This window comes from Benincasa hispida, chromosome 9 (assembly GCF_009727055.1).
Source record: "Benincasa hispida cultivar B227 chromosome 9, ASM972705v1, whole genome shotgun sequence".
Lineage (NCBI taxonomy): Eukaryota > Viridiplantae > Streptophyta > Magnoliopsida > Cucurbitales > Cucurbitaceae > Benincasa > Benincasa hispida.
Window position 1 is genome coordinate 68,859,151 of NC_052357.1, and position 13,177 is coordinate 68,872,327.

Sequence of the window (13,177 nt, forward strand, 5' to 3'; positions counted from 1 at the left end):
TTCCGTGTCCACAGATATAACCAATTATCAGTAAGTCAACCCTTAACAAATTGCTCGTATCTAAAGTTGGGTCAAATTATCATTTAACCCCTGTAGTTACCTCTTACTCTTTAATTTTCACTGATTCTTTAATGAACAACCTGTTTATGGTAGTGGGCTAGTGAGAGGGAGAGACCCCATTGTTCAAGACCCAAAGTCAGAAATTAAGGGAGAAATCTATCTACTTACCTTAAAGACGAGAGAAGTGAATCATCTTGTGTAGTTATGTTCCCAGCTCTCTACTCGAATAAAACCTCAAAATGGTAGGCTTATTGAGTCGACGAGTCGAACCTCTCTCACCCATACAAATCAAATGACTTCTCTCATAGGTAGGAATTCATAACTCACTTAAGATTGAGGTTGAGTTACTTATGATCATCCTATGAAAAATTAATCTCTTCCTTTAATGAATCATTTCATGGTCTGGTCTTACACAAACTATTTGTATAGGATACCTCCACTCGCATGTCTCCACATGAATGTTTTGGATCAAATACTTTGTAACAATTACAACTCTTGTAACATTTACAAAATGGGCTATATCAATAGTGTCACCAGGATAAGACACCCAAGCTTATCCATATACTACGGACTATTTAGGTTATTACTTGAACATGATCCACTTTATGTCTATTACATACTATTCAAGTTACAAAAAATAACCTTGGATCTTTCTTTAATGTATAATTTCATATATATAAAATAATCAACTATTATTTTAAATAACTTGTTAACTACGTGGCTTTAGAGCATACATCCCGACACGGAAATATGATTCAAAAGATCTGGGTCTTGCAAAGTAAATTGCTCGACCAAATGTATGTGTGGCAAAAAGTTATGGACAAATAAGGTCTCAATGCAATTACATACTAGTGATGAAGTAATAAACTTGGAGCATTCAAAGTGTAGAATCCCACATGATTAGATTAATTTTTAAGTTGATTATGATTATGGACCAATAAAACCAAGGTAACTAATGAAAAGCTTATATTGAGGTAGGTGATGAAAGCTTAAAAATAGTAAACAATGATGATCGAGCAGGCGCTAACAATGTTTCAACCTATCGGGTGCTATGCGTTAAGTGATGCGGTTGCATCATACAATGACAGAAAAATACACATGAACAAAAATATACTCCTATTCAGTCTTGTGAAGTTCTTTTAAGAGGTCTAAGCAGCTAATGCCTAATGTTTCCATGGTTAGCTGGATCTTAGATTTTTTTAAGTTTAGTTTCTTTATCTTATTGTGTCTTGTCTTTCTAAGGTGATGTGACAGTCTTATTTCTAGGCTTGAAGTCCCATATCCCTTTGTGATATTCGTTTATGCCTTAACTTTCTCAACATTAAAGCTCCACTAGATCGTTAAATTAAGTGGCCAGTTTAACTTACCGATTTTATCTTTAAATTCAACGTAGTAGGAAGTGCAGTATTACTTAAGCAATAACAACCCTAAGGCAGGGTTTTATGTCCTAAAACTCGTGGTTTGTAAACAATAAATTTATTATGTAAATCGATAAAGTTTCTATTGAATATATGAATTGCTTATTTTGTTTAGAAATAAATCCAATATACTAAAAGTTCAATGAATATTACATGAGTACTTGAACTTTATTTGGAGACATAAGAGTGGATTAGGTTCAAGTAAATAGTCAAAATGATCTATAGTATACGGATAAGTTTAGGTGTCATATTCTGGTAACACTATTGGATGTGGCCCACTCTGTAATTGTTACAAGGAGTTGTAAAATGCTACAAACGAAGTGATCTTGATTCGTTCATGTGGTGACATGAGGAGTGGGGGCATCTTGTCAATGAGTTTTCATAAGATCAGGCCAAGAAATAAGTCATTCTTACTTTATAATGTTGTTTACTATTTAAGAATAACTATTTCAAAACGATGACCTAGGTAACTTGACCTTAATCCTGAGCTGACTATGAACTCCTGTTTATTTGGAATTATCCTTAGATTTGTATGGGTGAGGGTTGGATCAACAACGCTGGCTCAATAAGCCTCCTATTTCAAGGGTAAAACCTAGTAGATAGCGGGGACATAGGGTGCAAGACGGAATTCACTCCTACCCGCTTTCAGGGATAGTAGAGAGGTTGTTCCCTTAAGTACTAATTTTGTGTCTTGAACAAGGGGCCCCACCCTCTCACTGGCCCGAGAGGGACTCAATTTAATGATCAGTTTCAAGTTTCAACCATTGAATTTGTGCATATGTATGTACGTTTCTATCACGTGTTTATGTCGATAAACATCCCAAGGCTGAAAAGAGTCACCGACGAAATATAAAAATGATGTTTAAACAAGACCTCCATGTATGCAATTAAAAAAGGAAGTTGGTTCTCTTTATATTAACCCTATTTAGAGCTTGAAATTCAAACTTGAGATTTTATATCATGATGATACAAACTAATATTTGACCAGAATATACAAATCTGAATTGATAAGCTTTATCCGGAACAAAATTTATCGAGGCTTAATAATCGACATAACGTAACGTAATGGATGAAAAGGTGTAAGAAAATATGAAAACTAAGCAAATGGTGTAGAAAAAAAAAAAAAGAATACCATGGTCTTGTATAAGATCTGCATTATGACCAAATTTGACTGAACTTTCTGTGATTGATAAGGTCTTTTTAGGAAATGCGTAACTATAAACAAAAGAAAAAAAGACATGAAGAAAAGAATAAGCCAACTCTAATAGCAATATTCATTTAGTGAAATAAAGAATTCAAAATTAGGAAGCTGAAAAGAACATAAAGATAACAAAAAATACCTCATTCATTAAACAACTGCCAAGAAGGTGGACAAGGTTGGAGTGATAAAGAATAAGGAGAAGCATAAGGGAAGCTTTGAAATAATCCAAACATAAAACAAAAAATCTCGAAATACAACAAGAATCATAATCCAGACCCACTCCCAAAGAAAAAAAACCCAATTCCATTTTCTATTGTTACAGTTTGAGAGAGAGAGGAAGAAGTGAGAGCAACATTTGAGGTGGCAGATTTCTCTACAAGTAGGCAAAGATTCTGAAGAATCCACAGGAAGAAGAAATCTCGATTGGAAGAGGGGATTTTGAAGAGGGTTTGGAGAATTAAACAAACATATTCTTTACTAGGCATTTTACTAAAAGAAACATATAACTTCATTTAAACTTATACATGTACTTCACTAAAAAGAATATCTTCTCAAGAAAGCATAATTTGCAAAGTCTTCCCAATCGATTGAAAGAAATATCATTAACTATATTCCTTACAAGGAATTTTACAAGCTTAACCTGCAAAAACTGTATATTCAAATTACTTTATTAATGTGGCAGATGATGCCAAGTATCCCTATCTAATTTTACATCCCTTTGTCATCTTTAAGCTACTTCCTATTATCAAATAATTAGATGGGTTGACGACCACCCTTGTACTACTTAAATACTGGCAGAGACAAAATAAGTGGAAAAAAGGAAAATGATACCAACCTGATCTGAAATAGATTAAATGTGGAGGCGGCGAAGGAGCAACCAACCTGATCTGAAACGACACCGACTGGCATTGTGTAGATGGATACATAGAATATACGTTGGGGTTGATGTCCTAAATCTCGTGGGTTCTGTAATTTGTAATTATATTATACAAACAATTTATTTGTTTAATAAAATCTGAGGTATTTTATTCGACATTTAGTAGTATTAACCCACAAAACCAATAAACAAACATCCAAGGTTATCTTCTATAGCTTAAACATATACGTAGAAATATATAGTTGGATTGTGTTTAAGTGATAACTTGAATGGTCTATAGTAGATGAATAAGCCTACGTATCTTATCCTGGTTATACTACGAATGCAGCCTGCTTTGCAGATGTTACAATTATTGTAAAGTTATACAAATGATCTAATCCTGATCATTCATGTAGAGATATGTGAGCGGGGGTGTTCTATACAAAAGGATTTCTATAAGACCAAACCATAAAATGAATAGTCTCATTAGATAATACCGTTAATAGTAAAGATTTACATTTCACCAGGATGGCCATAGGTGACATGACCTGAATCCTAAGTGAGTTGTGAACTTCTGCCTACAAAGGCGGTCCTTTAATCTACATGGATAAGAGCGGTGATAACTTATAGAAATATAAGTTAATGTCACTCAAAAGTTGGAACAATTAGGGTTTTTAATGATAAATTTTCATCATTCTTAGAGAAAACGCATGGAATTACTCAAACACTACCAAACTCGTGCAAAAGAATGTTTATTACTGAAATACTGCGGCGTTAACGCATGATATTGCAGGATTTCAACAAAGATTCCAAGTGTCGCGGGCAACGTCAACGCATAGGCATGCGTCGGAGGGGTTTCAATGCAAAAAAGATTCATTGATTCAGGCTCTTTTTGTCAAATCACCACTTGCAAGCATGGGCATCTACAGCTGGCAACATCTGAAAAGTATCTGAGTGTCAGGTGGCTGACCATGGGATGGAATTTAATGCTACCCTATCATCAAATTGATGAAGAATAACACCTATAAATAGAAGAAATCCCACCAGATGAGAGGATCTTAGCTCAATTTGTATAATTCTGAAATTTAGAGACTTAGAGTTGTGCTGCTGTGACAAGAAGAACACAAGAAGGAAGAGAACCACCCCCACCGTCGATCAAGGAGTGGAGAAAGCTTAGCTGAGAGAGAATTTTCTTCCATTTTTTCCACAAGTTGGTTGTAAACGAATTTGAATTGAGCCAAAGAGGACAAGAGATTGTACTTTGCGGCTTGACTCCTTTCTTTTCATCTCAATTATAATTCTCTTCATCTCATTTGATTGAGTATTGATCTTGTAAAGACAATCGGTTTCTTTATGAATTCACATATTTGATCTACTTCACTTCGCCACTGTTTATTTCTTGCTTTACGTTAGATGCATCTATAACTTCATGCAAATCCATTTCTAAATGCCTAAGCCAATTGAATCACTTGGTAAAAGCTACTTTAGCTTGAATTATTTGAGAGAATAAACAAGCAAGCATTAAGTTAGAAACGTTTGATAAATCTAGAGATAGACGCACTAGTGTTTTATTGGCATTCTTATAGAGAAGTGCTGAATAGAAAGTAAGCAGAAATCTAACTTATAAACGGAGATAAGCAAGTCATTTCATCCGCATCATATTCTTGTACGTGTACATTTCACTTGGATTGGCGCATATCCCTTGCACAGACACCATTTTCACACGACCCTCTATTTTCGACTTGACCTTTTTGTATCTTCTTGCACACACACAACAAACTTAGGTTAGATAACTCATTTCGCATTCACTTAGGATACTTCTACATCAGCTACAACATAAGCTCTACATTAGCTTTAATCTGAATCCCTGAGTTCGACTCTGGATTTAATAGGAACCTGAGTTAAATTTATACTTGGATCTGATTCAGGAAAACTTGAATGCATAAAGAGGAGTGTCACACGTCCCTTCATACATCACTAACACATCAACGCATCACTCACATTTGCACTTATTTTCCCAATTACCTTATACAATACACTTTTAAGCTCGCATCATGAATTCAACGAACGAGCGGCTATTTCATCAACTCAATATGCTTACCATTTTTGGGATTCGTCTGATTAGGGAGTTAGGAACACAACTACACAAGATGGAATTCACTCCTTCCTTACTATGAAGGTAAGTTGATAAATTGCTTCCTTAAGGGCTGATTCTGGGTCTTGAACAATGTGGCGCCAGACCTTTTCTTGGCTCAACGTTGTTATGAAAAAAATTGATTACAACCTAACCACCTTGCTCAACAAACTACAAACTTACCAATCCTTGATGAAAGTCAAGGAATAAAAGGGTGAGGAAAATGTTGCCTCGTGCTCGAAGAATTTTTACAGATGTTCGACCTCTGGATCTAAGTCTATGATTTCCTCTTTCAACACCAAAAAGTATAAAAAGAAGAAAAGTGGAAAGGGGAAGGCTAACCAATCAGCTGCTGTCCAAAAGGGCAAGAAGACCAAGGCTGCAAAGGGAATTTGTTTCCACTGCAACCAGAAAGGAACTTGGAGAAGAAATTGTCCCAAGTACTTGGCAGGAAAGAAGAAGGTCAAGCAAGGTAAATAAAATTTATTTGTATTGGAAACTTGCTTAGTGGAGAATGATTATTCGACTTGGATAATTGATTCGGTAACCACTAACCACGTTTTTTCTTCATTTAAGGAATTAGTTCCTGGAGGCTGGTGAAATAACAATACGTGTAGAAACTGGGCATGTTGTCTCTGTAAGGGTAGTAGGACGATTCCAGATTACTTTATAGAAGACATTTATTTTATTAGAAAATGTTTATGTTGTTCCTGATTTAAAAGGAACTTAATTTGTGTAAAGTGTCTTCTTGAACAAAATTATACTTTATCTTTTTCTGTAAATAAAGTGTTTATTTACAAAAATGGTATTAATATTTGTTCTACTAAACTAGAGGATAATCAATATGTGCTAAGACCATTACCAACCAAAGCTCTCCTAAATACTAAACTGTTTAAAACTACGGTAACTCAGAATAAAAGACGGAAAATTTCTCCTAAAGAAAATGTATGACACTAAGATTATGAATACATAAATCTCAATAGGATTGAGAGACTGGTTAAGAATGGACTTCTAAATGAGTTAAAAGAAAATTATTTATCTATATGTGAGCCATGCCTTGAAGGCAAGATGATTAAAAAATCTTATACTTGAAAAGGTCACAGAGCCAAAGAACCCTTAGAGCTTGTACATTCAGATATGATCCGATGAATGTTAAGGCAATAGGAGGGTTTGAATATTTCATTACTTTTACAAATGATTATTCCAGATATGGGTATGTCTATTTAATGTATAAGGCTAAAGTTGAAAATGCATTAAATAAAACAATTAAAACATTTCGATTTGATCGAGGTGGAGAGTATGTGGATGTGAACATGGTTCGGTCTATTATGAGTTATGCTTCCTTACCTGACTCGTTTTCAGGTTATGCAGTGTAAACTGGAACCTTGTTCAAAATTATGCCATTTATGCCATTTTAGGATCTGAGGTTACCCAACACATGTGCTTAAGGAAAATCCTCAGAAATTGGAACCTTGTTCAAAATTATGCCTATTTGTAGGTTACCTAAAGGAACGAGAGATGGTTACTTATATGATCCTAAAGATAATAAAGTGTTTATGTTGACAAACGTTACTTTTTTAAAAGAAGACCACATAAAGGAGCATAAGTCCCGTAGTAAGATACTGCTAAGTGAACTTTCTAGTGAAACTTCTAAACCTTTGACAATAGTTATTGAAGAACCCAATACCTCCACAAGAGTTGTTGAAATTGGTTCATCTAGTAGGTCACATCCACCTCAACTGCTGAGGGAGCATCGATGTAGTAAAAAGGTTGCGAACTCACCTATTCGTTATATGGGATTAATAGAAACTCTAGTTGTCATAGCTGATGGTGATGTTGAGGATCTATTGTCTTATAAGAAGGCAATGGAAGATGTTGACAAAGATGAGTGGATCAAATCTATGGATCTTGAAATGAGGTTTATGTACTTCAATTCAGTTTAGGATCTTGTAGATCAACCTGATGGGGTAAAACCTATAGGTTGCAAATGAATCTACAAGAAAAAATGGGGTGTTGATGGGAATGTACAAACCTTCAAGGCTAGACTTGTGGCAAAGGGTTATATCCAAGTTGAAGGAGTCGACTATGAGGAGGGTTTCTCACCTGTTGCCATGTTGAAATCTATTCGAATATTCCTGTCCATTGCCTCATATTATGACTTGAAGATTTGGCAAATGGATGTTAAGACGACTTTTCTAAATGGCAATCTTGAGGATACCATATATATGAAGCAACCCAAGATATTTAGAACCCAAGGTCAAGAGTAAAAGATTTGTGAGCTTAATCAATCTATTTATGGATTGAAACAAGCTTCACGATCTTGGAGTATAAGATTTGATATTGCAATCAAATCTTATGGCTTTGATCAGAATGTTGACGAGTATTGTATTTACAAAAGAATTATCAACAGTTCAGTAGCTTTTCTTGTGCTCTATGTAGACGATATCCTACTCATTGGGAATAATGTAAGTCTACTGACTGAAATTAAAGATTGGCTAGCGACCTAATTCCAAATGAAAGATTTGGAAGACCCGTAGTTTGTTCTGGACATTCAGATCTTTAGGGATAAAAAAAACAAAACGATGGCCTTGTCTCATGCATCATATATTAGAAAGATGCTTGTTTAGTTTTCGATGCAAAACTCTAAGAGAGGTTTGCTCTCTTTCAGGAATGAAGTTACTTTTTCTAAGGAACAGTGTCCTAAGACACCTTAAGAGGTTGAGGATATAAGATGGATCCTCTATGAATCAGCTATTGGTAGCCTAATATATGTGATGTTATGTACATGACCTTACATCTGTTATGCAGTAAGGATAGTCAGTAGATATCAGTCTAATCAAAGATTTAACCACTGGACTGCTGTTAAGAACATCGCAAGTATCTTCGGATAACGAGGAACTACCTGCTAGTGTGTGGTTCTAAGGATTTGATCCTTACAGGATACATGGACTCTGAATTCCAGCTGAAAAGGATTCTAGGAAATCTACTTTAGGATCAGTGTTCACTCTTAACGGAGGGGTTGTAGTCTGGAGAAGCATCAAGTATGGGTGCATAGCTAACTCCATTTTGGAGGCTGAGTATGTAGTAGCTTGTGAAGCAGCCAAGGAAATTGTATGGCTCAAGAAATTCCTAACTGATTTGGAAGTGGTTCCAGATATGCAAAAGCCCATCACTCTTTATTGTGATAATAGTGGTGCTATGACTAATTCCTGAGAGCTTAGGAGTCACAAACGTGGGAAGTATATAGGCCAAAAGTATCATCTCATTCGAGAGATTATCCATCAAGGGGACTGATTGTCACACAGATAGCTTCAGCATACAACGTTGTTGATCCATTTACGAAGGCCTTCATGGCTAAGGTATTTGAGGGTCACCTGCAGAGTATGGGTCTCCGAGACAAGTTGCATCTAGTGTAGGGAAAATGGGAGATTTTATGTTGGGCGCATTTTATGCCATAGTTTATTGTTTTTTGTACTTTTGTATTAGTATGAATTTTATGATATACATCCCACTCTTTAGGACAAATGAGAGATTGTTGGGATTGATGTCCTAAATTTTGTGGGATCTATAGTTTGTAATTGTATTGTAAAAACAGTTTATTTATTTAATAAAATATGAGGTATTTTATTCAAAATTTAATAGCATTAACCCATAAAACCAATAAACAAATATCCAAGGTTATCTTCTATAGCTTAAATATGTATGTAGAGACATATAGTTGAATTGTGTTTAAATGATAACCTGAACGGTTTGTAGTAGATGGATAAGGTTGGATACCTTATCCTTGTGACACTACGAATATCGCCCGCTTTGTAGATATTATAATGGTTGTAAAGTTCTACAAATGATTTGATCCTAATCATTCATGTAGAGATATGTAAGTGGGGGTATTCTATACAAAAAGGTTTGTATAAGACTGGACCACAAAATGAATAGTCACATTATATAACACCGTTAATAGTAGAGACTTACATTTCACCAGGATGGTTGCAGGTGACATGACTTAAAATCTGAGTGAGTTGTGAACTCCTGCCTAAGAAGATGATCCTTTGATCTGCATGGGTGAGAGCGGCCATTTCCTCAATTCAGTTTGCCTACTATTTTGGGGATTCCTTTGATTAGGAAGCTGGGAACACAGTTACACAAAACAAAATTCACTCCTTCCCTACTGTCAGAGTAAGTAGATAAATTACTCCCTTAAAGACTGATTCTGGGTCTTAAACAATGTGACACCACACCCTCTCTTGACCCGAGAGGGGTTTGGTCATAGTTGGACTATGACTGATTGTTTATTAGAGGCATCAACGGTACTTAAAGAGTTAGATGTAACTATAGAAGCAAAACATTAATTTTGGTCAAACTGTACTTCCGAGCAATTTGTGAAGGGTCATCGCGCTATTGATTGGTTATATTCAATGGACACAAAAATATATCTGTAGTGCGAAGAGTGCAACTGCCGTTTTTTAGTGGAGTGATCGACAGTTAATGGATGTTGAGTAGTTTAATTAATTATTCAAGTACCATTGGAGCTTCAATCTATAGATCCATAAGGTCCTCTCTGTAGCTCAACTGGGATTATGGAGAATCAAGTTAATTTTGGATTAATTTGAATTATTCAAATTAATTAAGGGAATTAATTATATGTGATGATATAATTAATTTAAATTAATTATATGTGATATAATTAATATAATATATTTGTTCTATTATAATATAAAGTTTATTTGAGAGAAAATAAATATTTGAATATGATTCAAGTATTAATTATATGAATTGTTCATATAATTAAATTTAATATGAATTTGATTCACATTAAACATCATAAGATATTGAGAGATTTTCCTACCATAGGATATATTATATTTTTGTAATTTCTCTCAAATGAAAATCGTGGGTGGTTTTTTTTGGATGAACTTCTTCTTCCTCATATTGTACGTAGAACAGTTTGTGAGTTACACAAACCATTTTTGCATTGGCAGAAAAATTCCTCCCATCTCTTACTCTCTCCTGAAAAATTAAGAGAAGCCCACAACTCTCTCTTCGATTGTCAACCTTAAGGAGAATATGGAGGTTTCTCTTGTGGTGATGCCCAACAAATTATTTCAGTGGAATTGCTGTAATTTTGTGTTAATCCAAGAAGAGATCGTGATTGTTTGGAAAGGATTTCGTGAAGTCTTTTTGGACTTCAAAGGTTAGTATATTTCTTAAACCTTTTCTCCTCTTCTTTGTAGTTTGAAGCATGCTATAAATTTTCTTTGTAGAATACATATTTAGGTTACTAAATTTTATGATTTTGTGTAAACTAAAATTGAGAAATGATCTCGCTTCCATATAGGATTTTCATAAACCTTCAGGATAGAGGTCCAAAGGAGATCGATAGAGAGCAACGACGTTAAGTTTGTGACAGCACGGACGGCGGCAAGCAACGATTCCTTGCACGACAATCATTAGTATTAAAGGGGGTTAGAGAGTAAAGGGAAACTCAAATCCGAACCCACTTTTTGAAATCTTCTTGCCAGCCTAAAGGGAAACTCAAATCCGAACCCACTTTTTGAAATCTTCTTCTCCAACTGTGTGGCACCATGATTCTCACGCGATCATGGTCAGCCTAAAGGGAAACTCAAATCCGAACCCACTTTTTGCTCGACTCTTTGAAGCCTCGTCGAACCTTAGGCGAGGTTCTTTCATCCTTAACCCTTATCAACTAACCCATGGGCAACTATCCAACTTGGAACTTCCTGGACTTCCATCAACCTAGACATAGAATTAGACCCTTCCTAGTCCTTGTCAAATCAAAACAGCATACTGGATGCTACATTGAACTTTTGGCCCATGGTAAGGGGCGAAATTTTGACACACCGGTGCCACTCGACACTGTCTATGAGATCCCGTTCTCGATGGAAGATGCCCAAAGACACTTGTCTTGCAACGCTCACCCACGCCATGACACACACATGTGCCATGGGATAGCTCATTTAGGCCACATGGCCAAGGGGTGGTGGAGATTTGACACCATGCCTCCCCCTATAGAGCATTCTGAACATGTTCCTATTTTCCACCCTTGCATATGAAATGTGACGAACTATCACCAACCAACATAGAGTGCCCATCTGAACTCTGATTGACTCAAAATTTGAAGTGTTTGAATATCTTATCAATATGCATGAGTCACTCATCTAAACTCACGACGGAACCCCACCTTCTAAGGTCACGGCCTAAGGCCTCAACTAGCCCCACGGAGCTTGTCGCTAACACTACCGATGACAAGGTTGCTTGTCCTTTCACTTAATGTTCAACATGGCATGCTCACCCACTTATGTTGATGTGTTAGATGAAGCATTGTCCTCCTCAATCGCATCATGAAAATTCTCTTGGCCTTCTATCTTTGACGGATGTGTCGCCACTGCACTATCTGCACAAGTGGGTTCACATTCTACTATCTCAAAGTTAGATTGTGATATTCTCCCCCACATAAACTGTCATCGTTCTCGATTACACACTTGGGGATGAAATCCACTTTCATCCTCGTGGGATTGCAACACTCTGCCCCACTTAATCTCGGCATCGTCCAGATGATGATCCAAACTCGAGTTGGCTTGCTAACAGACTCACTGAAATAATGTGTGTCAGACTAAGTACGGAAAGTGCAACTACGTATGGTCTATCTGAAGAAACTCTTATTCAAGAGTACCTACGAGCAGAAACGGATCTTTCCAATTCATTGTGACAGAATTACCACATATGCATTCAAAACATACTAATATGCATTTATCATGCTAAAGAGATCAAGAAATCATACCAGATGAGGATTTCTTCTTCATAGCGAGTCTAAAATCCAACCGTCTACCTCGAACAATCACCACTCGAACAGAAGGAAACGGAGAAGACAACACCACTCAGAGCTCTCATTATTCTTGGAGTGAGAATCCAAAGTGTAGGCTTTGTTCGGATTTGGTAAAGGGAAGAAGGAAGAGAAACTGTACATAACGATCAAGCCAGTAGAAGATGCGGTCGTCTATCGCATAGACAAAATTCTTGATCGTTTAAGTGAAGTATACGATTGTGTAGGAAAAGTAAGCGATTGTCTAAACGATGGTGTAGGAAAAGGGTGAGCAATCGTCCAAACGATCGCGTAGAAAAAACTAAGCAATTGTTTAGTAAATATCGAGAGCTAGATGATCGCTTAGGAAAAAGATAAACGGTCGTTTAGATAATATCGCGCGACGGTATAATCGGTATGCGATCGCTTAGTAATATCATATATGTAAGCGATCATGCAGTCACTATCGTATAGGCACTGATTTTCTAAACGATGACACTATCTTTTTCACAATGACCGCGCATCCCGAGATCAACACACTGTCAACTATTTATAATGCACTCATCCATTATTTAGAACAGAAGAGACGCCTTCCCATTTCCTATAACCGTCCAATGAATGTGATCTTATCATATTCATTACATATAATTAATATCATATATTAGTTATAATATTTTTCTCTACTAGA